This window comes from Panthera leo, chromosome D3 (genome assembly GCF_018350215.1).
Source record: "Panthera leo isolate Ple1 chromosome D3, P.leo_Ple1_pat1.1, whole genome shotgun sequence".
Classification (NCBI taxonomy): Eukaryota; Metazoa; Chordata; class Mammalia; order Carnivora; family Felidae; genus Panthera; species Panthera leo.
This window is the reverse complement of record NC_056690.1, coordinates 54,205,620-54,232,341: the sequence shown is the minus strand read 5'-3', so window position 1 is coordinate 54,232,341 and position 26,722 is coordinate 54,205,620.

Sequence of the window (26,722 nt, the reverse complement as noted above, 5' to 3'; positions counted from 1 at the left end):
ATACCAAGTTCAAGTATAAATGAGGTGCACATGTTAAGTCATCTGCAGAAAGGTACAATTTTACAACTGGCTGAATTAGTTCAGGGCATGAAGATTTAGCAGCCAGGCTAACCAATTCTAGAAGTACATCTGACTGTAGAAAAATGTCCAAATACATAAAGACGACCAGCCTTCAATGTCCTCATTTCCACTTGTGTATAACATTGGACTTTAATCTAATGTATATGTAAGTTGCTTCCTGCAATATTAAGCATTAACTATAACGCACCCCTATCTAGAGTGCGTTTCATGATTTGGGTTGGCCATTAAAATATTTAAATTGAGCACTTAAGTACAGTTTAGAAAATTATATTCTCTACATTTGAAATAACCGTAAATAAAACTCTCTTTAAATTATTATGGAAGAATAATGCTAAGTGAAAAAAGCAGAATACAAAATTGGATCTACGCTGTAATTGCAACTGTATAAAATTGGTTATGCATGCAAACAAGATTGGAAAAAAACATGGAAAATATAAGTGATTTGTTAAGGAAGTAGATTGGAGGAGTATCTTTTTAAAAAATTCCTACGATTTTTTTTAAGTAAACTCTACACCCAATGTGGGGCTTGAATTCATGACCCTGAGACCAAGTCACATGCTCTACTGACTGAGCCAGCCAGGCAGCCCTATTCTTACACCTCCTATAAAGCTATCTCTGCAAGTTTTTGAAACATTAAAATTATTTTAGGGAAGAAACTGTGTTTTCTCCTCTTGAATTCAATGGTTTCTTATAATTGATAGTAATTTAAATTATCAAAACATGGGAAAGATGCTTTGAGTATTAGAGAAATAGTTGTTATCTTCTTTCCTTCAAAGGAATTTATTTTTAAAGCCCATCATGGTATTGTAGATATACTAATGCGTATTTCTTTACACAGACATATTGCCATTCATCACTAATATTACAATTATCAAAAATACTAGTCTTCCAACCAGAAATAATCATGGAATCATAATAAAGACAAATGAACTAAATTACTGATGAAGTTGAAAGTTGCAGTATTTTGATTAAACAGCCAGCAGGAATTGTCAGTCTAATTAACTCAGGGTCAAGCTACTGCTGAACCAAATGCCAGAACTATCAAAATCCAATACAGGCTATGCCCCGTTACTTCACTAAGACTACGTATTTGTACTTAAGAGTAATGATCTGATATGTTAAGAAAGTTCAGCTCAGTAAAATAACTGCTGTTGAAAACTATTTGTGCCAGGGCTGTTGTCAGCAAATCAGTCAAGTTCTGATAGTCAAGCTAGATTTTCCAATTCTAAAGCCAGAGATGCCTAGCATCCTTTTTTCTTAGTGAGCTCCTCACCCAATATGGGGCTTGAACTCATGACCCCGGGATCAAGAATCACATGCTCTACTGATGGAGCCGACCAGGCACCCCAATGCTTAGCATCTTTATAGGAATGCACAAGTGAGACTAGGGAGGGTTGATAGTCTAATGTTTATGTCCTGACCATAGTAATACATGGTGGGAAGTGGAATGACTTGAAGCAGCAGGGGTACAAGAGCATCCCTTCAAAAACTCAAGATTAAGCTGATAGAATACTGACAGTGGTACAAGGGGGGAGGAAAATGGCCTCTGAGGAGCGACTGGCCAAAGCACTGAGCTCTTCTTCTTCATTTCATACACCTCCTACCAGCTCCAAAATCCATCCCTAAAGTTAGTATGACAAGCATTGAAGCCATTCTTGTCTATTTTGTCTCCTCCCTTTCTTGCTTTCCTTCATTGCTTCCATTCTCTGTACTAAAATGTTAGTCCATCATACTAATAGTTAGCAAGCTTCAAGTTACCAGCCCAAGTTGCTAGGTATTAGTATAATTTCTTAAGCTCTTAGATTAAGCTGGTAACCTCCCAATCCCCCTCTCCAAAAAATTAATAAGCAACTAAAGTAAATTTCCCTGCTTAAACTGAAGTGAAAGGTGAGATTGACTAGGAAACCAGGTCAATACTGCACACATTAAATTGGATAAGATATGACGGGTCCATGACATTCAAGCACACATTAGTGGTTCTCAACTGCAGCAATATTGTCCAGTTGTCACGAATGGGGGTGGGGGAAGTTTCACAAACAGGGTTGAGAGAGGCACCGCTGGCATCTAGCATCTAGTGTGTGGAGGCCAGGGATGCTGCTAAGATATCCTACAAATGCACATGACAGCCCTCTACAATTACAAAAAAATGTATTCAGCCCCAAGTGTCAATAATGCCAAAGTTGAGAAACCCTGAGTACACATACATTCACGACAGCTTATAATCATATCTAAGTCTCAATTATCTTGGTTCAACAAAACAGCCATGTATTCAGGCCCAGTGAATATTCTCTTTCAACAGATTCTCAAGTTTTAAAACTCCACAAAGGAAAATTTAGTGACACAGAATGTGAACAGTCTTATAGAAATTGCTCCATGGCCCCTGCTTTAATTGAGCTGCATCTTCCATCAGTAAGTTTCACACTGCAGATTTAACAAGTTTCTTAAAAGATGGAAGTACTGATGAGGAAAAAACATCTATCACGGCGCTTATTACAAGGTACCCTGTGATTATTTATGTATCTGTTTCCTCCTTATGATTGTGAATTTCTTAGGAATATGAACCATATCTTATTTATCCCAAGCTTACATTGTAGGTGGGCAAAACACATGGGCTGAACACATAGGTGGGTGGGTGGATGGATGGAATACAAATGAATGATGCTAATTCAGCTTGCAAGTCAATTTTTAAATAATTGAATTTATTGGTCGTGTCTCTGGAGGAAAAAGTCATTCGTTTTAACAATCGCCAATGACAGTGTTTTTACTGTCATAGTTAAGTTTTTAAATACATCAAGATTTTCAAATTCAAGATGGTTTTATGGTTGAACTGTGTCACCCCAAAAAGATATATTGAAGTCCTAACCCTGAGAGCTTCAGAATGTGACCTTACTCAAAAATAGTCATTGCAGGGCGCCTGGGTGGCTCAGTCGGTTAAGCGGCTGACTTCAGCTCAGGTCACGATCTTGCGGTCCCTGAGTTCGAGCCCCGCGTCGGGCTCTGGGCTGATGGCTCAGAGCCTGGAGCCTGCTTCCGATTCTGTGTCTCCCTCTCTCTCTGCCCCTCCCCCGTTCATGCTCTGTCTCTGTCTCAAAAATAAATAAAACGTTAAAAAAAAAAATAGTCATTGCAGATATAGTTAGTTAAGATGAGGTCATTAAGGTGAGCACTAATTCAATATGACCAGTATCCTGGGGAAATTTGGACACACACATACACACACAGAGAATGCCATGTGAAGATCCAAGGAGAGATCAGAATGATGCTTCTAGAAGCCGAGGAACACCAAAGATTGCCAGTAAACTTGGAAGCTAAAGAGGCATGGTACAGACCTTTCTTCACAGCCCTCAGAAGGAACCAACCTACTGACACCTTGATCTTGGACTTCTAACCTCCAGAACTGTGAGACAGTAGTTTCTATGTTTAGGCCACCCAGTTAGTGGTACTTTGTGATGGTAGGACTAGCAAGCCAATACCCACCTAGGACCCAGTATACTATCATTAGATGAAGTAAGTGAGCAAACAAGTGTGAACTATCCACTTTAAATATTCTTCTTCCACATTTGTGCAATACGAAGAGCTTCTCCTTCTAAAGTTCACACCTTCCATTTACTATTCTCTAACATTTCAGAGCACCCATGCCAAATTATTCTAACAAACATATTCAGGACTCTGATAATTAGAACTTATATTTCATCTCCACCCTGGTTCCTACATCCTGGCATCCTGATGTGATAGAGCTTCTTCACCTTCTCAGCTCCATGACCTTTACTCTCCCTTCACTTCAATCACATAATCACATAGCCACTCCTTAGACCTTGTCACTATGCAAATTGCAAAACCTCCTTTACCCTCTTTCTGGTTCTCCTAATGAACAAACACTTGGATAACCCTCTTATGGGTAAAGAAGGGAAAATTTTGCTTTGTTTCTTTCAAGAGTGTATGGAACATAGGGCAGGGAAATAAGATTCTATTATACATTCATTATTACTAGTGAGATCCCAAACACCCATTGACTCTCTTATGTGGGGATCTTGCCCAAACCATATTGGAGAATCAGTTTGTCCATCTATATTTAGGCCTAGATTAAAAGCAAGTTGTGTGTGTTTTTTTTTAAGATTTTTATTTTTAAGTAATTTCTACACCCAACATGAGGTTTGAACTTACAACTCCAAGATCAAGAGTCACATGCTCCACTGACTGAGCCAGCCAGGCACCCCCAAAAGCAAGTTTAAACAAATTATTCCACCCTTTTCCCCCCTAAACTCCACCCATGTTGCTACATTTGGGGGAAATGCTTTGTCTGAGTGTTCCTTGTTGCAGCAGAAGCATGAGAGAATTACCAGAATGATGGCAGGCAACAGCAGAAAAGCAACCACCAGAAGAAGACAAACCAAAAGGAAAGTGATCCAGAGAGGGCACTCTCCCCATGCAAGAGGAGCATTCCAGTGGGATCTTTGATATTGATGTAACTATGGCTTCTATGTGGGGTAGGTACATAGATAGATGAGAGGAAAGGCCCATGCCCCAAGGGGTTCAAGTGTATCACTAACACTTCATTTGAATACTGTTCCTTCTTCCATGACCCCAGTGGATTAACAGCCAGCCCCAAGGTCAACTGCAGGTGTTGAGGTCCTTCTCAAGGGTGAAGAATAGCAAAGAAAGTAAGTCCTGTCTGTCCCTTTCTTGTCATTATCCTTACATTTCCATCCTGGACCAGTGAGATGGACTTTCAGCCCCTTAAGGATCCTTACTGGCCCTCCTATCTCTAGGTGGCCCCTTCCCAGTCCTACTGATGCTCTTCTACTGTTTACCTCTCTGAGCCTTTAGTCTGGCTTTCTCTATGCCTGCGCTGCCCTTCCTCCCCATTCTCTTCATCAGTTGACATGAATTCCTTTGTTACTCAGTTAGGGATTAATTCATGTTTGAAGCCATCCCTGACTCCCTGAGTTTGGGTTAGGTAGCCCCAAATGTTTGTTCTCAGAGTATTTATGCATGCCACTACCATTCTTACCATCGTAGTATATTGAAAAGATGTGCTTAGAAATAGGTCCCCTCTTCTGAACTCTGAGGTATTTGAAGGCAAAAATATCGTACTAACTTTTTATCCTTTACACTGTTCCTGGCACAAGTAATGTACACAATACATGTATAACTGAATAAACTGATAATAGTATCATAAAAGAACTTCAACACATGTTCCTATTTCAATCACTAGACACACACCAGGTGCTAGGTATATGGAAAGCTACTCAATATATCCTTCATTCTCCATGCAAGTGCCTTTTCCATGTAAAAAATTTTGACCTTTGCAAATATTTAGCACAAGACTATTGTATTGTAGTTAAAATAAAACTTAAAATATTCCCCTACAATCAGCTGTGCATTAGCATGCACTAGCCTAATTAAAAAGCAAGAACTGTAACAGGAGAAAGGAGATGGGCCATACATGGATTGCAGAGAAATAAAAAGAATTAAGTCATACAATAAAGAAGAGACATTCTATATTATAGAGGTCAAGTGAAGATTGTCATACTAGCTTTTCCACTTGGGACTCCTAGTTCCAGAATTGGACATGTAGCATTTTTAAAACCATACATAAATGTATTTTTCTCTTTGTAAAAAAAATCCCTTTAAATAATGGTAAATAGAATGCTTTGTCAAATTGTAGCTTTCAAATACACCAAGATCGCAAATGTCTTATCACTTCATGTATCTTTGGTTGGTATAAGCATTTTCTCAGTACCTAGGATAGGTTTGTCCAAATGTTCTTATTTAGAGTTGTTCTGCCATTTTGTTATTTACAAATTAGATTGTTTGGGAGTATAAGAGGACTGGAGCCTATTTAGTCATATTAGGGAAAAAGTGAGTGTCCCAGGGCAAACACCTTCCTTTGAGGGTAGAATCAAGGGTTCTATGAAGGGGCTTAAAGCTCCATTTTGGGGATTCAAAAATTAAATCACTATTAAACTGTGTATCTATTTATGATAAGAATTTTGGCTTTCATCTTTACATTTAAAAAATACAGTATCCAGTGCAAAATAAGAGCTAAATTACAATATGTTTAATTGTGGCTTTCTTTTTTAAAAAAATTCCAGTGTAGTTAACATACAGTGTTACATTAGTTTCAGGTGTACAATATACCAATTCTAATTGTGTCCTTCCATATTAAAAGGGCAGCCTATGGGAATCTTGAGAAAGAAAGGGTTGTTGTTATTCTACCCTTGAAAACCACAGCAAAACCTTTAATCTACTATTTTTATGAAAAATGACTTCTTTCTGGTGTAAGGGTATGTGGCGGGGCAGGAAACTATTCAAAGTTATACTATTATTATTCCTCCACAGAGGATGATATTTTGGCAAATGATAAACCACTTCAGTTTTCTCCCATCACCCCTATCCAAATAAATCTACTTGTGATCCATCTCAGAGGTGGCCCAAGGCCCTGTTTTAAATAGAACCATGAAGTCTATTTCTGAAAATTAAGGATGCAAGTTGTCTTGTGGCTTAAGTAGGCAGTTCTTTCTTAAATTATATCTCATAAATATGTCCCAGAAAAGCAAGATTATTACCTGATAATCACATCTCCATTTTATCATCCATTTATAATCACTTCTTGTGTTCCCATATCACTGTTGTAGGGCACTATTGACAGTTATAAAGAATTGCAAAAATATACTTTCTGCCATCGAAGAGCTTATGATCTGGTAAGGTATACAGAACAACCAGAAATGTTAATACAAATAATGGAAACTAGTGAATCTCAAACTGGTCTTAGAACTATGTTACACCCTTAACATTATTAAGGATCTCCAAAAGCTTTTGTTTATGTAGGTTATGTCTATACCTGTATCATCTATCAATCTAGTATAAGAATTAAAACAGAAAATTTTAATACACAAGCACACATTCCAGTAGTAATAACGTCATCACACATCATGTAGCCTCTGGAAAGAAAGGGAATGAAAAGATCAATAGCATCTTCAAATTATTATAAAAATTGTTTGACCTCACAGACTCCCTGAAAGGATTGTTGAGACTCTCAAGGGTCCCCAGACTCCACCCTGAAAATCTCTGATGATGTAAGCCCACAAGCATATTCATCATCATTAGCCATAGCTTTGAAAGAACGATGGAAGAGAACAATGTGAATTTCACAAAAAGTAAAAATAAAGATATCTTAGAGGGTAGAGCCAGAAATCAGAAGTGTACAGAGTAATTGCCATATGGAGTAATTAGCAAGCTCATGAATATGACGATCACTCTACTGGTTGCACTGTTATGTGATATCACTTCTCTCCACATCTTTTTTTTTTTTTTAAGTTTATTTATTTATTTTGAGAGAAAGAAAGAGTGTGAGCAGGGGATGGGCAGAGAGGGAGAGAGAGAATCCCAAATAAGCTCTGCACTGAAAGCACAGAGGCCAACATGGGGCTCGATCCCATGAACCATGAGATCATGACCTGAATGGAAATCAAGAGCTGGACACTTAACCAACTGAGCCACCCAGGCACCCCTTTCCACGTATTATATTTCAAATAGTATCACATTCCTTGGAAATTATCCCAGAGAAATAAAAATTTATGCCCATACAGAATCCTGTACACTAATGTTCAAAAAGCTTTATTTATAATTTTTCAAGACTGGAAACAACCAAAGTGTCCCTTAACCTTGAATGGTTAAACAAATCGTGGCCCATCCTTACTGTGGAATATTACACAGGAATAAAAAACAATGAACTATTGATATACCCAATAACTTGGATGATCCATGAGTAAAAAAAAAAAAAATCAATCTCAAAAGGTCACATAATGTATGATTCTACTCATGTAACGTCCCCAAACAACATAATTGTAAAGATGGAAAAGCCATTAGTGGTTGCCACTAACTAGAGATCACATGAGGAAGGGGGGCAGGGTGAGGAGTGTGACTATAAAAGGCAGCAGGAGGAAGACCTTGTGTTGACGGAATGGTTCTATGTCTTGATTGGGTGGTGTTTACATGAATCAGTATATATGGTAAAATGGTGTCCAGCTACAACCCCCAATTTTACCAATGTTAATTTTTAAATTTTATTATTATACTATAGTTATCTAAAATATAACCATTGGGGGCATACGCCTGGGTGGCTCAATCAGTTGAGCGCAGACTCTTGATTTCAGCTCAGGTCAGGATCTTATTGTCCTGAGCTGGAGCCCCACATCAGGCTCTGAGCCGGGCACGGAGCCTGCTTAAGATTCTCTCTCTCCCTCTCCTTCTTATCCCTCCCCAACTTGCGCACACACGTTCTCTTTCTCAAATAAATAAATAAATAAATAAATAAATAAATAAATAAAATAAGCATTGGGAGCAACTGGATGAAACCACAAATTAGACCCTCTCTGTACTATTTCTGCAGTTCCCTGTGAGTTTATAATTATTTTAATATTAGTTTTCTTTAAAAGTTCCTTGAGTTGAAGACCTAAGTATGAACTCATGTGCCTTTAACAGTTTAAGATAGATATGGATGGCTACAAAAAAAGATTTATAGATACGTGTATGGTTATGGGCTGATTTGTGTTCCTTTCAAAATTTGTATGTTGACATTCTAATCCTCAATACCTCAAAATGTGGCTATATTTGGGAACAGGACCTTTAAAGAGATAATTAAGGTAAAATGAGGTCATATGGGTGGGACCTAAACCAAGACTGGTGTCCTTAGGAGAAGAGGAGATTAGTACATAGACATCTTAGGAGGGAGGCCATGTGAAGACACGAAATTAAAAGGCATTTCCTGAAAAACCTCACATCCTCTAAAACTGTTAGGTGACACTAAACATTAGCAGTGGAAGGAACTCCCTGGCACAGAGTCCCAAATCCCTGAAGGAGAATGACAGGTACATAAGCTGGGGGCAGGGACGATGATAAATACGCTACACATTAAAACCCCGCGGCACAGCGCACGACATTCTGACCTTGTGGCTTCCAAGACTTCAGGGTTGACAGATCAAGAGCCACAGGTACAGAGCAGGCGCTCTCCTCTTCCACCGCTGCCATAGGGTAACATCTAGACTCATTTTAACACGTCAAATCCGACCCCACCCCCACCCGCCAGTCATGGAGAAAGGCTGCCATGATGGTTCCCGTACAAACCCTGTAGGGTCAAAAAGTACACCTCCCAGCCTGTGGGAGGAGTTCCCTCAAACAATTGGAAGCAGCCTCCATTGGAGACCACCCCATCGGGTGTCATATCTTCTCCCAGCCCAGAGAGACCCCGTAATATCCAATCCCAGAACAACCTAGGGACTGTTTCCACTTGTGAAACCTGCATCTGATCTTCCACCTTGCGCTTGTACTTTCGCTTTAATAAACTGCTTTGTGTTTGCTACTTTCCTTATGGCTGTCTTAATTCTTAATTCAAGCGCGAATCCCCACTTCAATCTTCTCTTGGGGAATCCAAGGACGGAGCCCTCCATTCATACAACAGACTCTCCCACCGGAAACAAAACAGCGTACTAAATAAAACAAGGTGTAGGGGGGAGATGGAAATAGAGGCAGAAAACTCAAAACTGGGTAGTCTGGTAACTAATGGGATCGGTAACAATCTTTTAAAAACATCGCGCGATTGAAAAGACATGCCAAGCTTTTGATAAACAAAATAATGCTACAGAATATATAAGATGCCACCTTAAGAAAAAGTGATTGTAGACTGAGGGACATGGGTATGGGGAAGGGTTAAGGCTGATATAAATTGTAGAGACAAGATAAATTGCACAAAAATTGGAAAGAATCACTCTTAAAAAACACTCCTAAGACAGCACACAGCCAAAGAGCAAGAGAACTTGGTATGAAATTGCAAAACTGGGCACCTCCCATGGCTTGCTGCTTTCAACCCTGTTGCTTTGTGTTTAGCTGCTGTTATTTGGAAGTACAAAGCATTAATGTGCTCAGAAAAGCTATAAACCCTGGAGAACCCAGCATTTTGTTGACACCATTCCCCTATTTACCCATCCCATATGAGTTAATTTTGTTAATTCTCAGTCAGAGACACACGTTGTAGCAAAACAAACTGGACCTGAAGAGAATTCTTTGTTCCCTTATTCATCTCTAGACTTGTGAATAAATGATCCCATATAGTAATCATTCAAATTCTAATAATTTTTTTGTATCTGATCAAAGCTTCACACCTTATTATATGGAGTCATAGTTCATTTTAATTCAGCCACAACATACTTTTTTTTTTCAAGTTTATGTGTCTATTTTGAGAGACAGAGAGAGAGAAAGGGTGCAAGCAGGGGAGGGGCAGAGAGAGGGAGAGACAGAATCCCAAGCAGGCTCCACACTGTCAGCACAGACACAGCCTGACTTGGGGCTTGAACACATGAACCATGAGACATGTGACCTGAGCTGAGATCAAGAGTTGGACATGTAATTGACTGAGCCACCCAGGTGCCCCACAACATACTTTTTAAGGTTCAATTTGGAAGAACGAGATGACCATTAGATTGCCTCATCTTCTCCTTGGGATTTCTTGTGCTACTGAGTGTTTTGTTTTTTTTTTTTTTAATATTTGAAAAATATTTAGACACACAGATGTGTCTCATTTTTACCCATTCAGGTTTATCCAAGTAACTTTCAAGCTTGAGTTCGAAGCAAAAGTCTTTAATATTTCATTAGTCTTGTTATGTGCTATGAAAGATAATTTTTGTTCTACCTAAATTAAAATTTTGCGTGAAAAAAATAAAATTGCTATACAGTTATTACCAACTTTTTAATGCATTTTCACACCTATTATTTTATCAGAAGTAACCATACTCTGGAGGGTCTGAAATACAAACCAAATCTAGTTCTGCTACAATTTCCGTAGTAATTAGTCATAAGTAATGATTTCTTATGTCAACATTTTATTTCAATAAGTCCATTCTCAGCTAAATGTTCTCATCTTCGGCTACTTTAGGAGTCCAAATGTTACCTTTATGAGCTTCCTTTCTAAGTTCCTTGACCTTTTAAAGTTGTTTGTTTTTTAATCCCCAGACAGGTATACTTCTTTTCCAGACTTTAATCTCTCCTTTCTAGAGATCCACTTCTCTGCTTCATTAAGCCTCCCTGTAATATCCAGAATTAAATCGTATACCTCATTTATTGTTGTGCTTGTGGATTGCTTCCCCCCCCACCCTGTTTCTGATGCAACACTGGAAATGACATTGAAAGAAATGGCCGAAATTTTTCATCATTCAATTTATTTTCATTTTTGCTTCTAGATAACTGCAGAACAAGAATTTTAACCTAAAAAAAGAGTTAGGTGTCAAAAGGTTGGGCTCTAGGAAAGGGATGGGCAATGATGACTGCCTCCCAAAAAGTGAAAGCGTTTGTCATGTGAGAAAGGAATGATATTCTTCTATAGAGTTTTCAAGATAGAACCAGGACCTGATAGAATAAGCTACCAGAAACATATTTCTATTCAGGCTGTCTTAGAAGCAGTAAGTTATTCCCTTCTGAAAGTACTTATTTGGGGGATTCCTGAAATGAATGAGATACTCTACTGAATGAGTTTATAAAATCTAAATCCATATCAAAACTTCTGTGAGGCTTTGGCTGAAGGTCAATCCCAGCAAAACAGAATCATATGGTGGGTTAGAACAAAGACCATGAGGATACAGAACCTGGGTTTAAGTTCCAACTGTGCTAGAGGCAAATATGCGTGATGTTGGCAAGTTTTTTCACCCTCTCCCTACCCCATTTTCCTCATTTTTAAAATGGGAATGAATGTAGTGTCACGGGACTTTTACAAAGATTAAATAAGTTAATATGTGTAAAATATGCCTGACAACTCACATGCATTTTGTGTTAGCTATTTTATATGGATTTCTTCTGTGTTCTTTAAATTTTTCTGGAAATAAAAAATAAAATTTGGGATAGGTTATAATTCTTTTTTTTAAGTTCATTTATTTCTTTTAAGGGAGAGAGAAAGCACAAGTTGGAGAGGAGTGAGAGAGAGAATCCCAAGCAGCCTCCACACTATCATCGTGGAGCCTAACAATGGGGCTGGATGGGGACTCAAACCCGTGAACCACAAGATCATGATCTGGGCTGAAGTCAGATGCTTAACCAGATGAGCCACCCAGGAGCCCCTGGGATAGGCTATAATTTTGAAAATTGCTCTCTTCAGTTGTCCATATATACAGAATGCATTTGCATGAAAATACACAAGATCCACAAGGGTAAGGATCTTTTATTTGTTCACTGATGATTCCCAAGCATTAGAAACAGCTAGCTCTAGTAGACACTCAATAAATACGTATTGAATAAATAAATTAAAGTGTCCAATTGTCTCACATTTTGAAGAACAAATAGATGTATTTAGAATGATTCTTGTTTATGATTATATAGTGACTGATTATTAGTTGTGGATCCTGACGGTCAAGAAAGTAGCCTTGCGTTGTTGTCTTGGTAGATCTTGGCATGGGTATAAAATGGGTGGTTTTCTACTATGATTCCATGAATGAAATCTGTTCCAACCAGATTATGTCTATTCTCCAATCCCTCCTAGTCCTTGATGGATCGATCCCATTTCACCCTTCCCACTAGGGCAAAAGAATTCTGCATTCCCAAGTAAAATTAAATAATAAGTTTGAAAAATCGGGAGTCAAATGTATAAGTTGTATTGAACTTTTTGCACTGATTTTTTCAAAATTCACATATAATACCACAAGATTAACATTCCACAGCTGCCTGAACAATTCTGTTAATGTAGTTAACACATTGCATTTGCCTTTGAGCAAGGGTCAAAATGAAGATTGGGACATCTTGGAAAATATAAGGAAGCCACTCAAAAATATTTCTAGTGCTTTCTAATCGGTTTCTATAGGAACTCATCACTATTCAGGCATTATAGCCTAAAGGTTACAAGAACAAGCTTTGGAATAAAAAAAGACCTAGGCTTACTTTTTCACTTACTGTTACTTGCACTATTTATACTCTCTAGGGTTCAGTCTAGTCATCTGTAAAAGGAAGATGTTAATCCCACTTTGGAGAATTATTATAATGGCTAAATGAGATGATATATGTTCAAAAACATGCTTTATTAACAATCACACCAACCACTCATAATATTTATCAATTTATTTAAAAAATGTTTAAGGAGAGCCAAATATGTGCAAGGCACTGCATTTTACCCTAGTGATGTTGACAGGGACTCCTCTGACTATAGAAGGAAATAAGCTTTTTAGGAAATGGTACAATCAGGTATGCCAGGTTGTGTAATATAAGTCTGCAATGGGTTCAGTGAAAGCACAAAACTTCAATTCTATCCCAGGAGATGGCATCAAAGAGAGGCTAGCTGGGGGCTCCTGGGTGGCTCAGTTGGTTGAGCGTCGGACTCTTGATTTCGACTCAGGTCATGATGCCAGGGTTGTGTTATTAAGCCCCGCATCAGGCTCTGCACCGAGTGTGGAGCCTGCTTAAGATTCTCCCTCTCTCTCTCCCTCTCTCTCTCCCTCTCTCTGTCTCTCTCTCTCTCTCTCTCCCTCTGCCCCTCTCTCCTGCTTGCATGCTCTCTGTCTCTAAAATAAAATAATTTTTTAGTATAAAAAGAGGCTAACTGTATTAATGTCCCAGGGAGAGGTAGCACACTCAAAGGTGTAAATGAGAACAGTTCACTCTAAGGACTATTCACAGAGGTAAGGGCAAGGTTAAGAGAACCAACAAGGATGAAGTCCTGAGGGTGAACAAGAGTGTCCGGAAGTGTTAAACCCATAGACCTGAAGGGATGGAAAGGTTTGTCTCCAATAACAAGTGAGAGTCAGAGCTGTGGGGGTACGGCATTGGTTAGAAGAGCAAAGCCATTGCCAAACCACAGTCCAGCAGGGATGAGAGTGTGCAGAAGTGGAGGGAATAAATATCCAGACCTCCCCCTCCTCCTGCCCTCTAATCTTCCAGTCAGAGCCGCCTCCCACTGGCCAACTTCAATTGCAAGCTGGAGCCCAGGGGAGCACAGTGATGGAAGAAACTTCCCACATCAACCCCTGGGGCACTCAGATGAGTTAGAAAGGATAAGAAGAAGAATTGGAGGAGCAGATAGAAAATATCTAGCAGGCTAACACTTGAAAAGGAGCCTGGAAATGTGAGCAGCTGTAGCTCAGCTGGAAGGTACTTTAGCAGGTAGCACAACAAAAACAAAAACACAGAAGTGTGAGAGAGCCAAACAAAACATGTCACATTACTGGAATTGGAGTGTGGGGTGCAAGGCCAGAGATGAAGCAGAAGTCAGATCGTGGAGGGTCTGCTATATCATGCCAAGGCACTTGAACCATAATCTATATAACCAATAACAGCCTGTGCTCCCAAAATGACAAAAGGAATCAATTGCTAATTAAGCTCATGTATGTGTGTGCATGTGTGTATATGGATGGCTGAGAATAGATCATATTGAGAAAATAGATTCTTCGTCTATTTCCCTATTTAAGACTCTTGCAAACCAAGGCTGCTAATACAAACCACATATGTTATGGAGGACAACGTACCATTCCTAATTATTTTAGGGTGATATATTTAGTTACACACTAAATTAACACTAATTGAAGTTGGAAGAGGTTCAGAAAGCAATTAAATATTACTTGGAATAGAATGGTAGGGTAGGATATGTTGTTCTCTCTATAATACAGACATCGTGTTGAATGATGGCACTGAGTTAAATTGACGTTTTTTCCCCTGAATTCCAGCATGTAATTCAGCCTCCTTCACTTTTTCAAATCACATGGAAAGAAAAGAAAAGATGTTAATGTAAGTACATTTCTTTATTTAGATTTGCCCTTGCATTAGCTATTTAGACTAAAAGCCAAATTAATCTTATGGTGAAGCCTAAAAACTCCAAATCACATATAATGAATCATCTGTTTTGCTTTTTTCCTAATCTTGTCCATGGAAATACAAGGGAAGTACTCAGAAGCTTGTTTGAAGAGAAAATTAAAACATAATGTTTCAAAAGAGCTCTCACACACTGTACCTATTGCTTTTTTTTTTGATCCTATTTATGTCTTTTGAGTAAAAAGAAAGAATACACTAATTTTCTTTGTATCCAAATACATATATTATAATTTGCAGCAGACACTTTTGAATTTTTTTTTTTTTACAGTTGGGATGCCGTCTTGGGCCAAAAGCAATATTTAACCCTTAACTCTAGCTCTGCTGCCTACTAAAACCTGAATTAAAAATCAAACCGATTTCCATGTTTTTGTAAGCATGCTGTACATTATAACTTAAGAGATTACAAAATCAAACCAAGTACCTGACTTTATTTTGACCTAAGTTGACTATTATTTTCTATCCAATTTTAAGGTTTTAAAGACAGCAGATTAGGGGGCACCTGGTTGGTTCAGTCAGTTGAGCCTCTGACTCCTAATTTCAGGTCAGGTCATGATCCCAGGGTCATGAGATCAAGCCCCGTGTTGGGTTCCATGTTGAGTGTGGAGCCTGCTTAAGATTCTGTCTCTCTCCCCCTCTGCCCCTCTCTCCCGCTTGTGCTTTCTCTCTCTCTCAAATAAAAAAAAAGTATATATTAAAAAATTTCTTTTCTTTTTAATGTTTATTTTTGAAGGAGAGAGAGACAGAGCGTAAGCAGAGGAGGGGCAGAGAGAGAGAGGGAGACACAGAATCTGAAGCAGGCTCCAGGCTCTGAGCTGTCAGCACAGAGCCCGATGCAGGGCTTGAACCCACAAACTGTGAGATCATGACCTCAGCCAAAGTTGGACACTTAACCAACTGAGTCACCCAGGCCCCCCAAAAATTTCTTAATAAAAAAATAAAACTTTAAAGACAGCAGACTGTGTTAATTCATAGGAAATATGTGATGGTATGCAAAATTCTATTTACCTTATATAGATTCTGGAATTGAATAAAATTATGTTTTGCTTACTTTTTGCATATTAAAATAAGTGTGTGGCTTAATCCTCCAACCTAGTAACTTATCTACTCAAAGATTTCTTGAGGGTTTGCCAGGAATCAGAGAATTAAGTTACTACAGGTCTCTAGTGTACAATGACAATTTCAGAGGAAGATCTCTTCCCTCTTATGAGGGAGATTTTCTATAGGGAAAAGAACTAAGAATTACAACAACTCAAAGGAAATGACTGCATCAAAGTGGAGAAGGGAAGATTTTACTTCAGAGGAAAGATGATTTATAAAAAGACCAGCTTCTCTGAAGCCTAAGGAAGAAGGAGACCATAGACATTGAAGGAGCATGCCAGAGTGCTGGAAGGAAGTTTGCAGGGAGAGATGACTCTTGAGCTGAGACTTGAAAGAGGAGAAATGGCTTGCAAAGCAGAGAGGAGTCAGCTACTTGTGCTGAGACTCTCCAGTGGGGGAACTATGAGTTCATTCTGACCGGAAGGTAGAGTGGGTAGGGGAAAACTGTGCCAGAATAGGCTGGACAGTGGTCCTAATGCAGCATGCCAAGGAGTATCAGCATCATTTTGTATGTGAAGGTGGGCCATGAGGGATTTCAGGGACAGCAGGGATTTGCTACAATTTGCCTTTCAGAAATATCCCCCGGAGCCATCTGGTCACTTGATTAAAGGGAGTGAGCCAGGAAATATCTTAGTGAATGATGCACAATAGTCATAAATGATATCAACTTGGAATATTCACAGTTAATTTATCACTATTAATTTATCATTATTAAGGAATAACTTCAAAGGTTTTGACTTGAGAACACCAGGCTCAGAATAATTTTTAAAAGGTGAGGTGGGGATAGATTTTATGAATTAGAGTTGAACACAAAACACAAGGCACACACTAGGTTAATTCAAGGGAGTTTTAACAAAAGGACTGTTTACAAAGTCACGGGCAAGATACTGGAAAATATCACAAGTCACTCAGTACCCAGGGACTAGTAACAGTATTGTTACTAGTACAGTATAATAACAGTACAGTTGTTACTACTTGTAGGGCTGAAGGGTGAGGGGAGAGAGCAGCCACTGGAAAGCCAAAGGGGAGTATTGTGGGAGAGAGACCACCTTGAAATGAGCTATGCCCTTGACAGGAGTAATGACTTTGGGTCAAGGGTCACCACCAACCTAAGCAAACCTGCAGGAAACAGCTGAAAAAATAAATACCTTCACCTCACTCCCCTCTACCTTTAGCCCATCTCCTGCCTGGTTTCCTCCTTGGCCAAACCCAATCAGAAACCAGAAGGCAGGAGGGATTTTTTTGTGTAGACCATACAGAGCTGTCTCCAGGAGCAAAGAGTAGGATAGAAAGATGTGGAAAGTGGATGTAGAGGAACAAATGGAAGATATCTAGCAAAATATACCTTTTTTGGCCCCTCAGTATCTTCTCCCTCATCCTTTTGAAAGATTTATGTCCTCAAGCAACAGTACACACAGAGTACTGTCAGTTACTAAATGGTGGCAGGATGCAGTCAACTCTCTCATACTGCCATCTGAACTTAAAATGTTGACCTTGGGGCGCCTGGGTGGCTCAGTCAGTTAAGCATCCGACTTCGGCTCAGGTCACGATCTCACGGTCCGTGGGTTCGAGCCCCGCGTCGGGCCCTGTGCTGACAGCTCAGAGCCCGGAGCCTGCTTCGGATTCTGTGTCTCCCTCTCTCTCTGACCCTCCCCCATTCATGCTCTGTCTCTCTCTGTCTCAAAAATAAATAAACATTAAACAAAAAATGTTGGCCTCTACTAGGTGTTTTTCCAGTAAAGTAGGAGAGAGAAAACCAATTACATTGCAGGAGCATAACTGCTGCTAGTGTGTGTGTGTGTGTGCGTGTGTGTGTGTGTGTGTGTGTGCGCGCGCACACACACACACACACACACGCACACGCACACACACACAGGCACACGTGGTTTAACCTGGTGATGGTAACTGCTTTCTTCCACTACTCATTCCATGTCTCTGTTACCACCTCAGTCCGATGGGCATCTTGACCTGGTAGGGTGACCCAAACCTTCATTTCTGTGGGTCTTGCCTTTATTCATTTGTCTCAGTTTTCCACTGTAAGACTATTGGGAAATGGAATATTATGCAAAAAAGGAGTGCAAACCCCCTAAAAGTAAATGCTCTGGATTCCAGACGTAGTCCTATTCCATGATGCAGTAGCAACCAATTTTCTCCAGTAATCAATTGCCCAGGCATACAGGACCAAAATCCTAGGTGGGATCTTTCAGGCTGAACCAAAGGCAATTACAAGGATGCTCTCTGCAGGCCTGTGGGTGGAAGAACTACTTACTCTCTGGCACCAGAGGTGGTGCACAGCAGGGCACTGCAGCCTCTCGGGGTAGCTGCAGTCTGGGACTCAGAGCCATGCCCCGCCCCCCTCCCTGAGCCCACCATGCTTTTCCACAGACGTGTACTCCTAGCCTAGGAGCCTCCAGCTGGAAGCCTTTTTAAAAACTGCAGCAGGTCTTGGCTGAGAAATTTTTCCGGAGACTCTGCCAAGACCTCCTTATTAGGGGGCCCTGAACACTTTTCTCCCCTTTGCCCAGTATTCAATACTTTTCCACTCTGAGCCCCTCCCCCTCTCCTCCCTGTCTGCCCCCAGCCCGAAGAGCTTTTTGTTCCAGCTCCCTAGAGTGACACAGTGTCACCCCCTCTGCACCGATATGTCTGACCGTTGCCCAGTGCCCCTCCATGGGGAAAATGGAACAATGGACCTTGTCATTCTTTCCTGTTTAGCCTCTTGCTTATACTATCAGAATAAGTGAATAAAGTCTTAATTACTTTCAGTTTGGCTCATTGTCTTAGTCAACCACCTTGACATCTGGCAGCCCTCTCTCTCTCTGACAATAACTACCTCTTCCCCTATCAATTCTGTGGCATGAGGAGGCTAAAAAGATCCTGGGAAAGTCTCTGGGTCCAACTTATTCCCTAGCTTCTGCCAACACAACCTAAAAATCATGACACATCCTGGGGAGAATAGAGAGATTAGTTCAACTGTTATACCCCCATTTATTTTACCAGTTTGGCTCTTGGAAAAAATCAATAGATCGTGGCAAATAAAAATGGACTTTCACAAACTTAACCAAGGTGGAACTCCAGTGTCAGCTTCTGATATTGAATATGCTAGTGAATTCATCCCTTCTATAAGGGATTCTTCATAAGAGAAGAATCAGAAGTTGAGACTTAACTGAGATGGATAACAGATTATATTCATGGTCTTACCCTACAGCTGTCCTGCCCTTTATCATGATATGATCTAAGGGGACCTGGACCACTTCAACATTCCAGAGAATGTCACGTTGGTCCCCTATATTGTTGAGATCATGTTAATCAGACCTGATGAGCAAGAAGCTATAAGTACTCTGGAAGCTCTTGTGTAATAGGTAATTTTATGTGTCAGCTTGGCTGGACTAAAGGATGCCCAGGTAGTGAGTAAAACATTATTTCTAGGTGTGTCTGTGAGGGATTTCTGTAAGATATTAGCATTTAAATTGGTGAACTGAGTAAAGCAAATGACTGTCCCAAATGTTGGTTGGCGTCATACAATCCATTAAGGGCAAAAAGAACAAAAAGGTGGAGGAAGGGCAAATTTGCTTTCTCTGCTGAGAACTGACACATCCATCTTTTCCTGTCCTATCCTGTTTTATTATTTTGTATCAAGGGACACTTTTTGGCACAGGAGCCATGAGTGAGCACATGACCGTGGATTCCATTGCTCTTGTCACATACATCATTATCCAGCACCTGCCAGCCTGATCAAACATTAGAGCAGTCTCTCAAAGGTGAAGCTAAGGTACCAGCTTAGAGATGACATTCCTTTAGGAAGAGGCAATATTCTTCAGGATACGCTATGTACCTTAAATCAATGCCATTATATTATTCTATCTCCGGTAAAATATATGGATTAGAGAATCAGGGAATAAAAACAGGAGTGGCCTTGTCCTCCACTACTCCTAAAGACTCATTTGGAGAATGCATGCTTCCCATCTCTGCAATGTTAGGCCCTTCTATGGTCTGAATGTTTATGTCCTAACCACCCATCTCAAATTCATATGTTCAAATCCTAATGCCCAATGTGATGGTGAGGACTTCCAGAGGTGATTAAGTCATGAGAGAACACTAATTTGCTTTTATAAAAGAGACATTAATGCTTTTATAAAAGAGACTTCAGAGACCTTCCTTGTCTGTCTTCTGCCACATGAGGATACAAGAAGTCTGGAAGCTGGGATGGGCTCTCACCCAAACAGGGCACCATGATCTTATACTTCCAGCTTCTTGAACTGTGAAAAATAAATCTCTGTTATTTATAAGTTAGTCTGTGGCATTTTGTTATAGCAGCATATACAGATTACAACAGGACATGTGTGTCTACAGGTTTGATTCTCAAAGGGAGTGTACTTTTCACTAGAGCACATATTAAGAGTCCCATTAAATTTAATGCTACCACTGGCACCTGGTCACTTTGGGATCTTTGTGCCAGTAGATCAGCAGTCACAAAAAGTTAAAATACTGGAAGGGATAATTGACTCTAATCACTACAAGGACATAGGGTTGCTACTATATAGTCTGCATGGAATAATATGTTTGTCACTCAAGTGATCCAGTGTGGCATCTCTTGCTATTCCTTGGCCATTTTTAACTATTTAAATTTTTTAAATGTTTATTTATTTTTGAGAGAAAGACAGAGACAGAGCATGAGTGGGAGAGAGGCAGAGATAGAGGGAGACACAGAATTCAAAGCAGGCTCCAGGCTCTGAGCTGTCAGCACAGAGCCCAATGCAGGGCTCAAACTTAGGAACTGTGAGGTCATGACCTGAGCTGAAGTCAGACACCCAACCAACTGAGCCACCCAGGCGTCCCCATTTTTAACTATTAATGGACAAACACAATAACCATAATCTGATAGACTCTGCACCACTCTGCAAATAGTGCTAGTCAGATCAATTTTGATAAGGATTAGACAAAGCTGGTGAGCCTGTGCAGCCACTGTCCCTGCCACTACCGCCCGTTAAGCATGCACTGGACTGTCTGGAGAAAGACGCGAATTGACATGGACAGAAGAGTCATCTTTTTTTTTTTAATGTTTGTTTATTTTTGAGAGAGAGAGAGAGAGAGAGAGAGAGAGAGAGAGACAGAGACAGAGTACAAGCAGGGGAGGGGCAGAGAGAGAGGGAGACACAGAATCAGAACCAGGCTCCAGGCTCTGAGCTGACAAGCACAAAGCCTGACACAGGGCTCGAACCCATCGACTGCGAGATCATGACCTGAGCAGAAGTCGGATGCTCAACTGACTGAGCCACCCATTCAGGTGCCCCCAGAATGACTCATCTTGTCCACCTGATTATTGAGAGCCTCTTCCACTATGAATGGCCTCTGACGAGCATTTGCATGAGACACAAATATTTTCATGCTCTTTCCATTCCAAAAACTTCATCCACATACCTCTCCCCACTTTCACATTGTGATCGATATTCCAATAGGGTTCTTTCCAAGTGTCCTGAGTATAAAAATCTTTTATTAACTGCTTTTGAGTGAACGCAGAACTACTTCTCAGGCCATTTCTCCTTCTACACAAAGGGAATGTAGGTACTGCTCAGAGTTGAGCTGACTGGCCGTGGAACTGTGATGCAGTAGCCATTCACATCTTCCTATTGCAGGATACCATGCAGACCCATTCACAGGCCAAGCCCATATCTTCTTTTCTGTTAATGTAATCTAGAAAGGATTGAAGGACAAAAGGAAAACCAGTAAGCAGGCACCAAGGGAGCCTGGACCACTGGTTCTGCTTGGGCCATTTGTTGTGCCTTCTGGACCTACTTGGGTGTAGTCTCGTATATACCAGGGGTTGGCAAACCACTGCCATGGCCCAAATCCAGCCTAGTGTCTGTTTTGTAGTTTACATCTTTGTGAGCTAAGAATGGAATGATTGGGAAAAAAATCAAAAGAATAATATATCATGACTCTTACAAGGATATGAAATTAAAATTCCAGTGTCAATAAATAAAGTTTTATTGGAACACAGCCACAGTCATGCACTTACGAATTGCTTATGGCCACTTGTGAGCTACAGCAGCAGAACTGAATAGTTGCAACAGAAACCATATGGCCTGCGAAGCCTAAAATATTTACTATCTGGCCCTTTATAGATAAAATTTGCTGACCCCTGATATATGCTACTTCTATCTTATAATGGAATGCACTGTGCACATCCAATTTTATGGTTCAGTGAATCAGAAAGCACAAGTGTGGCAATTTGGATATCCTATGGTCAAGCATTCAGTCTGTTCCAAGACCAGCAGCCAGTCAAGGATCTTCTTTTCTAATGAATAGTTGTTGGCGGAATAGACTATAGCCTTATTCCAAAAATCTAGGGTATCTGTTGTGATTCTGTTATTGGGGCTTGCCAGATGCTATATAGCATCTCTATCTGCCACCAGCAGATAGAGCAGCCCATCGGTTTTGCTTGGCCACGGGGTCCACATGGCAAGACTGCCTGAACAGAAGCCTGAACTACTTCAGAGTTCTTTCTTATTTCAGGTCCCACTAAAAACTCAGCTTATGGAGTTACCCAGTAAATGGGCTGGTACAGCATGCCTAATTGTGGTTTATGTTGCCTCAAAAACCCAAAGGGGACCACAAAGCATGAGTGATAAATGGTACAACAGCATCTCTACAAAACAAATTCATCACTTGAGGACTTACTGTAATTTTTGTATTCCTAATATATATTATTGATAAAACAAATCAGCTGTGTAATGTTTACTACAAAAATATTAATGTTGATATGACATATCCTTTATGTTTCTAATTGTATAATTCTACATCCAAAGTGAAATTATTGATAGGATGGCAATGCCATTGTATTGGATAGCAGGGGGGAAAACAGTGGACTCTGATCCAGGAAGAGAGGTGTCTCTTTCGAATTTATCCCAAACGTCACTGGTGACTATGACGTCCGAGTGGATGGTCAAGGGAAAAGGCAAGAACACTGCCCAAGCAGTTCCTGTTTGATAGAGTACCCACAGAAGATGGGGTTTCTTTCTACTGAAGGGATCTTTCTTCTACAATGAACAGTGAGGGTGCTAATTCAGCATTTACCCTTATTTTTATCCCAAGATTTAGAGGAGTTTTTCTACCATTTTACAAGCTGATATCTGGTATATGTAACTTTCAAATATCTATTTCTGTCATTTACAACTAGCCCATTTCATTTCTTCCAGTACTTTTTCCTACAGGACTAAAGGTTCAAAAGTGATTTATTTATAAAGGAAATTTGCAAAAGAAAACATTCCCAGCCATGTGACTTAAAGGTTACCTTGAAAATATTTTTCTTCATTCTATCTTCTTGAAAGACCATGTTTCCTTAACTTTATGTCATGCTCTTTCCCCCACTCACTAAATTTGGCCTGAGTCTGTATTAAGGGCTACATTATTGTCTGCTGACTTCCAGAGAAACTGCTAAGCACCAAGAAAGAAAGCACTTAGCTGCTTTTAGTCATGATCAACAGTTTGCTCATAAGAGCCTAAAAGGATCAGAAGGGGGTGGAGGAAGGATACAGAAAACCTCTAATAGATCACCACAGGACTTTTGAGCTTGTTTATAGAGAGAACACCAGTAATAGTGACTGACAAGTAATGCTCATAATTGATGTTGCTGTAATTCTAGATGGGGTGTAATAGTATGTATATTTAATGTACAATATCTTTATAAAATTTATGTCACATCCTACTCTAATGCCCCTATAAACTGCTGCACAGGAATAGAAGGAAATGATACTTGTGTTCTCTTCAGTCTCTGTCTGGGGCATTAACCTCTGTCTGGGGAACTTCTCTACTCATTTGTCTCTGCATTGGTTTGGGAGTAGCCCTGAGACCACTAGGTGGTATTAAATAAATATGTATTAGCTAGACATTTAACCTATATAGACAAATCTAACTTACTCATTGTTTTTGAATAACATATTTTTGGGGAAGGGGGTGATAATAACAACAATGGCTACTACCATTTATAGGATGAACATTATCTTCTTTAATCCCTGAGGCAGGCATCTTTATCCTTGTTTTACAGTTGAGGAAACTTTGGCCTAGATAACTTAAGTAACTTGCCCAAGAGCATTGAGCTAGTAAGGAATCAAAATAAAGATTTAAGCACAGGCATATCTGACCACAAAGCCAAAAAATGTGAAGAAAATTCTTTTTTTTTAATGTTTATTTATTTTTGAGAGAGTGCAAGAAGGGTAGGGGCAGAGAGAGGGGAGACAGAGGATCCAAAGCAGGCTCTTTGCTGACAGCAGTGAGCCAGATGTGGGGCTTCAACTCACAAACCACAAGATCATGACCTGAGCCGAAGTTGGACGCTCAACTGACTGAGTCACCCAGGTGTGCCGTGAAGAAAATTCTTTATCATAATCATCAAGTACATTAAGGTTCACTACCAGGCTTGAAATTTATTTCAATTCTCCCATAGATTTTAAGCAACTAAAAGACAGATCTGTAGCCCAAGTATCACATCAAAGAATGTTCTGGACAACTGACTGGCTGATCATTTAGTATAACAAGACATAATCCCTGCTTTCCAGGTGTTTGGATTCTAGGAGAAATACTCGATTTGGGAGGTGAACATACCTCAACTAAAAACAATAGTGAAGTGGGTGATGGGCATTGAGGAGGGTACCCGTTGGGATGAGCACTGGGTGTTGTATGGAAACCAATTTGACAATAAATTTCATATAAAAAAAAAAAAAACAATAGTGTACATTCTGAGGTAAATAGTATGATCCAAAGAAGACTCCAGTGACAAAGTCTCCAGGTGTAAGCTCAGTTTTGTTTTGGGAGTGAGCTGAGGTAGCATGGTTAGGTAAAAGGAGCATGTGGGTTAGTCCCACCTTCTTCACTTACTGAATGGCTAGCCTAGGATTAAGACCTAGGTCTTAACTCAGTGACTGTCTTAACTGCTCTGTCCTTACTTTCCTCATACATTTAAAGGGATTAATAATACATACTTCATAGAATTATTATGAGAACCAAAGGAAAAACTTCTTTAAATTTTCTTGCATAGGGTAGATGTTAGTAGATGTTCAACAAGTATTGGCACTTAATTTTTACTCTTTTAAAATCTAATTCAATAAATATTTGCTGAGGCTTCTATTATAGATCATGCAACAAATATACAGGAGGTGGGGTTTTTTTGAAGATTTTGTTTTATTATTATTTTTTTAATGTTTATCCATTTATTTTTGAGTGATAAAGACAGACAGAGAGTGCGAGCAGGAAAGGGCAGAGAGAGAGGGAGACAGAGAATCCCAAGCTGGCTCTGTGCTGCCAGTGCAGAGCCCAACATGGGGTTTAAACCCGTAAAATCATGACCTGAGCCAAAACCAAGAGTCAGATGCTTAACCAACTGAGCCACCCAGGCATGCCTTTACAGCAGATTTCTAAAGTGATTAAGAAACAATTCTCCATAAACTAGAATGGGGACAAATGTGTAAATAGCTACCTGCAATGTGATATAAAAAGTGCTATCTGAACATAATGGACAAAATAGGATCCTAAAGAAAAGAACAGTTTATTCTCCCTTTGGGATGCCAGAAATCTTGTGCAGAATGGAAAGCATTTCAACCTGCATTTGAAGGTAAGGAAAGAAATTATTTGAATTTACAAATTTTCAGTACAGGTAAGGTTATATAATGTTGATTTGCATGACATCTATCCATCCATTCACTCAAACATTTATTGAAAGCCTGCTGTATGCCAGGCACTGTTACAACATACTAGGATCACAAAAATGAGAAGACATGGTACTTCCTTCAAGGAGCTAACAGTGTAGTGATTGATGCAGGGGGATATTTTATATATTTATTTTGAAATTTCCTATCATGTATTCTTTTGCAAAGTATTAATAATATACTTGGCATATTTGTAAAAATGGTCATTGAGGCCATAACTCAGATCGGTAACAAAGTACAACAAAAATTCTAGCAACACCCCCATTCTTTCACAGTAATTTATGGTTTGAAGAAAAAATTGCCTTGTAAATTTCCACTGGTTTTTTTTTCTCTTTTTCTTCTTCCCTCCATAAAATTAAGAGTTCAGTTTAGGTCAACTCTTGAGCTTCAATTGTACGCAATAGATAGATAAACATGTATAAGATACGTCTGCCTTTGAAGAGTTTACAAATTAGTAAGGGTATGAAATCATCTATCTGTGTAGATTATGGCAAAATTCCTTCCCAAGATTTATCATCTATGAAAACTAAAGGGGAAAATAATAGCAAAGTAGAATTTATTAAATTGTTCTTCTAGTGTACCTGCAGAATCGTTTCTCTCCTAATTTCCGCAGGCACACAAGAAAACCAAATTAAGTGTTGGATTTATTGCCTGCTTTGGGCATCCTGATATACTACTGTATAAACTTAGTTCTCCGTTTCCTTGGAACTGTTGGACAGAGGCATCTTGTATTTCTCACTAAGAAATTTTATACCAAAGAGACAAAGGAGATTAAAGCAATGAACAAATTGGAATGCCTTAAGTAAACCTAGCACTTTTCCACAATAAGACAACTCTGTTTCTCAGATCGGATTGTATTTTTTGAAAATCCAGCTATACATTGTTATTAAGAGATACCCCTAAAACACGATAGCACAGAAATATATAAAGAAAGTAATGGAAAAGATATATTAGCCAAATACTGCTGAAAAGAAATCTGGTGAAAGATATAAATATCA